General features: G+C 36.2%; 1 long non-coding RNA gene across 1 annotated transcript; it reads left to right on the top strand.

The window, feature by feature from the left end:
• The first annotated feature begins 407 nt into the window (after positions 1-407).
• On the top strand, positions 408-2450 carry LOC136227318 (uncharacterized). Its single transcript, XR_010688003.1, has 3 exons — positions 408-735; positions 817-1597; positions 1832-2450. It is a non-coding gene; the product is annotated as an uncharacterized lncRNA (long non-coding RNA).
• Positions 2451-6210: the final 3760 nt, after the last annotated feature.

Genomic DNA, 6210 nt, shown 5'->3' on the forward strand with positions numbered 1-6210 from the left:
TTTGAACGGACATCACATGGGACTGTCGCTCCTAATACCATTTCACATCAAAAACTCCATTGAATTTTGTATTTTATTTGAACAGACATCACATCGGACTGCCGCTCCTAATATCTTCCATCAGAAACTCCATTGAATTTTGACTTTGATTTAAATGGACATCACATCGGACTATCGCTCTTTGAACTGAAAGACCCGTAGCTGCACGGACAGACGTTATTTGTAACTTGAACTAGAAGAATGTTCTTTCCTCGGTACACCTATTTGAATATGCATGATGCATTTGTAAATGCATGAAATGTATGACATTGGATATATGTTGTCTTTAGGGCACTTTGGTCCAGACTCAAAACCATAGGTTCTGACACTTGTTAGGTGGAGACATGTCCAATTCTATTATGGCTGCTCATTACTCAAACTCATAGTGCACGACCTATGGTGATGATAATAATGATAATGAGGAGGACTAGAGCTCTTGCCATTTGATGGATTTTTTACTTTAATGATGATCACCGCTGAGGTATTTTGATTTTCCGAGGAGAATTATCTCTTGTCGCTGAGGAGCTTTGACTTTGAAGATGATAATCGTTGGGAATCTTGATTTTTCAAGAAGAATTAGATCTCATATCACTGAGGTGCTTTGACTTTGATTTTGCTCTACATTTTGCCTAGATTGCCCATTGCAATTTTTCAGTCTAACGAGCTGCTCGACTTTTGCTTAACCCGGCCTCACAGGTTTTTAACTTAACAAGCACTTGTCTTTTTATTTTTATTTTTTCTTGTCTTTGCTTTGCTTACTCTTTAATATGACTTCAGGAAAGGCTCTTGGAAGAAAACACAGTCTACACAACTTTAGAGAGCTCGGCGTGACTTTGAAATATTTCTTGGTGATTTCTTCGAGTGATTCACTAGAATTACAGATAAGTATATCTGATTCCATATTTGTCCTTGATGGAGGAACATTGTAGTGCTGCTGGTTTGATGTGGGGATAAATACCTAAGAGGCATGCTTTGGGGAAATTTTGAGTCCGCTTTGACTTCTTCATATGCATTTGAGTACTTTTGAGGATAGAAGCAAGCTCATTTGTACTTCTGTTTCTGCATTTCTTTCTTTCTTTCTTTCATTTTGTCTCTTTTCTTTTCTTCTCGCTTTCTAATGCATCCGTCTTTTAAGCACATGCATTTTAACTGACAAAACCAAACTTTATTTGATAACAAACTTGGTACACATGTTTGTTTATATAGCAAAACGATTAACCTCTTGTTATCAGTTATCCCTTTCGGATTTTCTAACTAAATATTTTCTCTTATATTAGATGTGGTAGACTTCAGGCGATCTTGATTGACTGGGTCCGTGAATTTTTTTCTGTCCATGTCTGTAATCTTTTTTATTTCTTTTGACAGCACCAGTGTGGTCTTATTCAAGTTTCTTTTGATATGATCTTGGTTCATTCTGTATTTATGTATTTGTAGCTTGTCTACAGCCTGATGCTTCTTGTTTATCAAACATGGCCAGTTGTTCATATCTTAGAAGGACCCATTCTGCCTCCAGTAACTTGACTTTTTTTGACCAGGGAATTAAGAGCGCCTCCAGTAGGTATTATGAATTTTTTTTCTGTCCATGTCTGTAATCTTTTTTGTTTCTTTTGACAGCACCAGTGTGGTATTATTCAAGTTTCTTTTGGTATGATCTTGGTTCATTCTGTATTTGTGTATTTGTAGCTTGTCTACAGCCTCATGCTTCTTTTTTATCAAACATGGCCGGTTATTCATATCTTAGAAGGACCCATTTTGCCTCCAATAACTTGACTTTTTCTTACATGGGAATTAGGAGCGCCTCCAGTAAGTACTATGATGCTTGTTCTATATCCCTGCCATGCAAAAGGAAACTCCTCAGTCCAATCCTTGTAGGTGATTGTTTTGTAAAAATTTCCTCTCGATGAACTTGGCCACCTTTGTAGCGGTGATGTTGGCATATGATCCGGGATTCGTCCTCAACCCACGTGGAAAAATAATTAACTTCCGTTACATGAAGCACTCGCCTACGATATTTATGACTCATGCTGCAAATGGTCAAGGAGACTCGTGATTCCGAAACTCAAGTGAGGTAGATGGTGGTGACCCATTCCACATGGTTGGTTTGCATAATTAGTCAGAAAAAACTTTGAAGAAGGGCTTCTTTGATATAACGATCACATTCATGTGGAGACCACAATGTTCTGAATGTCTTCAAGGAACTTGGCTTTCAACTGTATTTTTATCTCATTTTTTATCAATACTTGCCATTTTGGACTGAGTTGAAACTCTTGTTTGGGCTCTTTGAAGTTTCAGATCAATTAGAATTTGATGTTCGGCCTTTCCCTGACTTGTTTAGTCATGTCGTCATATGATCAAGTGGAACCCCCCACTTGTTCTTTTTTTTCTTTTTTAGAGGTTGAATCACTCAATATGGAAACAGTTTTATTAGAGCATCTTTGATAGAGGTGCCTAAAAGAGTGTCAAAACTTACTAAAATATAGTATTTTATTGTCTCTTTCATCCACATCATTTTTGGCAACTTTTACTTAAAAAATGCTCCAATAGAGGTTGCTTGAAAAGTTGCCACTATAATCCTACAAATTATTATTTTATTATAAATAAAGTGTTCCAGATTTTATTATTTCTAGGAGAGTATATTAAAAAATAATTAAACAAGGTTGTCAAGAGGTTGCCAAAAATTGGCAACTTTCCTTGGCACCCACAATCACTCTAATGTATGCAAAGTTGCTGGTAATGGTCTTTGATCTCATTGCAAGCTTTGCCAACTCGGCCATCTTCTGTTTGAAGTCATTGTTCTCTTTTGTGAAGGCAACTGTCCTTACCCATAATCATCATATCGTCCTCTTGGATCTATTTATCTTTCTTAGTAGATGTTGATGTATTAACCCCATTTGCATTCGCAGTGCACCAAATTGAGGATCCCTCTTTTAAAGCGTCTGCTAACATCTTTTTAATTAAATCAACCCGGAGCATGATCTCAAACATCATTTTAAATTTAGTCATTCTCTCTTCAAAGGTAGACATGACTAGAGTCTTATAATGAAGAACTGGACAATTCTGAATTCTTAGAAGCCCTTGAAATAGCTAACATACATTAGCATGATGCCTATGACTCTCTATTTATTCATGCTTAATGATATGAAAGATGTTATATGATGTTTATGATGTTTGTTGATGCTTTGACACATGTTGACGCACGTGAAATTGAGCCGACTAAACAGGAAATAGGCAAATGAAAAGTATTATCGACACTTGAGAGACTTTGGACAGCCTAACGGCATGATTCTAAGTACAATTTAAGATCCGAATGAATAGGTGAAAATTGACAACACGATCATTTTAGTGATGTGATTCGAGATATAACCGATATGTGTTGACACCATACAGGGTATGTGTCAAAGGTCGACTTATATTCGAGAAAGGTATGACCTAACAATGCATTGTGAAAGTACAATGAATTACGAGACGTGACGATATATATGTTATTTCTAACAAGGTAAAAGAAGAAGCGAGTGTCGACATACATGGTATGTGCCATGGTTGGCTTAGACTTGACTCACGAACAACAAAACGTCATATTTTTTTAATATGGACGCCTTATTAGGAAAGTCAACACACTTGGTATATCTAAAGGACTCGAGACACAACTAAGATGCAAAGACAACATACGTGGTATATGTCAAATGGTTAATTTTGCCTCGGAATATGAACAACACAAGGATGTATTTCTCGAATACATGTGCATTATGACGACACGATGGTATGTCTTGAGGCATAAATAGGACACAATGACTACATACGGGGTATATGTCAATGATAACTTATACCAAACACGTGCAACCTAACGATTGATTAAAAATACACGAACATTATGATGGCAAGATAACATACTTGGTATGTCTGCTGACTCGACTATGTTGAAAATACATGGGGTGTACTTCAAAAGGCAAATGGCATATGAGTTATGACCCACAAGTGTTTAGATGAGATAAAGACGCATAAAATATGTCATGACATAAATGATAAGCCTCTTGATTGGAATATATGACATGGTAAAAGCGTATAAGATACGTCACGACATAAGTGATATGCCTGTAGAATGACATATAAGACTTGGTAAAGACATGTGATGTACATCGTGACATACATGGTATGCCACTGTATGATATGTATGATTTGGGAAAAGATGTATGGGATACATCATGACATACATGGTATGCCTCCTAATTAGTGTGTATGATAAAAACTGGGTCGACTCTTTGCCACTTTTTAGACGAATCTAAAAACATGCCCTAATATATATAAATACATATAATGGCTGTCAAAAAATGGTTAGCATGCGACACTCTAAATGGTATGACTTATTTGACTTGATGTTTGATTCAATTGACGTGTAATCAAAAGGTAAGCAAAATGAACAAATGGGTTAGCAATTACACGTAGCATGAAATTAACATCACTCCCTTCCGACCTTATTCCTCCAAAATCGAATTGGTTCAATTCATCTTTCCTAGATATTGGATTAATCTATTTGCCAATATGGGACAAATAAATTCGTCCCTCAAAGTAACCAATGCAAGTTTTGGTATCCTAAGGGGGGATTACTAGGGCTGCTTATATGAGCTTGGGACCGACCTGGTGATAGGGGTCAAAAACCCCTATCTTTAGGTAAGGTTATTAGGGTAGTTTTAATTAGTTTTTGACAAATAAACAAGCGTTTCTCACACTTTTATGCATTTGTATCTGTTGTTTAGTTTTTGCACTTGTTTTATTACTTTTTATAGTTATTAGGCATTTCTGAGTGTTTTTAGACAAAATAGCACACACTTGAACTTCGCCTTATTTATTTCGGCTAATTGATCCACCATAAGTCAACCAAAAGGAGTTTTTACTCGAATCTAAAGACTGGTGGGTCAATTTAGCCTCTAGACTAATGATTTTTAGAGTTTGATGTGTGTGTGTAGGTTGAACGTGACCAAAGAGGGCAGAAAATCGTGTCTCAAGGACCCCACGATGCTTGCTTATTCGCCCGGACTTCCTACCTGTGAAATAACTTATCCCTACCTTGAAGAATCCTACCTCCGTCTGCCATTGAAGAACTCCTCAAAGCTCCAAGGATTCGTTAAGATTGTTCATCCTTCAGTCCTAGGAAGACGACTGTTTGGTCAATAGGTTCCCTGAAAGGGATTTTATTCTCTTTTATTTCCTGTTTGCTTTAGATATTTCCTATGAATCCTAGGTTGACTGTAAACTTGTGACAACAACTTCCTTTTCATCTTTAATCTAATTTCCAGTATTAATTTCTCCATTGATTGTTATTTCCTTCTTGTTTATGCTTTACCTAATTAGTTTAAATCATTCAACAATCCAAATATCATCTAGGTTCATATTGCGAGTCGAATTTGATTAACCCTAATCAAAGAACCTATAAGATTGACAACCTTATAGTTCGTAAGACCCAAATTGCTGAACCAAAGAGCTAGTTTTGGCCTGACAATGGAATAACGAACTAGAAACCCTAGAAGGATAAGTAGGTTTAATCGCTTTAGGCCGAAGCAACTCATGTTAGATTAGCAATTAAGTGTTAAATTAGGTTGAAAATATGATTATCGTAACATTCCATCCACTTCCAGGTTAAATTACCTTGCTTAGGATCACTTTGGAGTAGGTTTAATTTAGATAAAACTCAATTTAAACCCCCCAAAGCCTAGATAAACTTAGAAGCCTAGTAGTTTGGTACTTGCGGTATAAATCCCGTGGATTAGATACCTGGACTTGTCCATATTTTATTACTTGATAACAACAGGGTACACTTATCCCGTAGTGAGCTTTCGAGCAGCAGCTCGGGACATATCAAGTTTTTGGTGTCGTTGCCGGGGATTTATTTTCCACCAATATCGAACCAAAGGTCGAAATTTTTACTTTAGGCATTCTATTTGTATATAACTGTTTATATTACAACTTTATGATTATTTACTTTTTATACTTGTCTATATCTTCAATATTTCTGTTTTAAATTACTTTTGTATTGTATTGCAAATCTGGATTTCTGTTCTACAAGTATAAAATTCTGCACATTATTTTTGTTTATAGTTTCAATTCTCTTTTACAGTAGTACCATGGAGAACAAGGCCTCTGAACCCTCCATGGCTCAATTAAACAAGAAAATGG

This window comes from Euphorbia lathyris, chromosome 4, assembly GCF_963576675.1.
Source record: "Euphorbia lathyris chromosome 4, ddEupLath1.1, whole genome shotgun sequence".
Taxonomy (NCBI): Eukaryota; Viridiplantae; Streptophyta; class Magnoliopsida; order Malpighiales; family Euphorbiaceae; genus Euphorbia; species Euphorbia lathyris.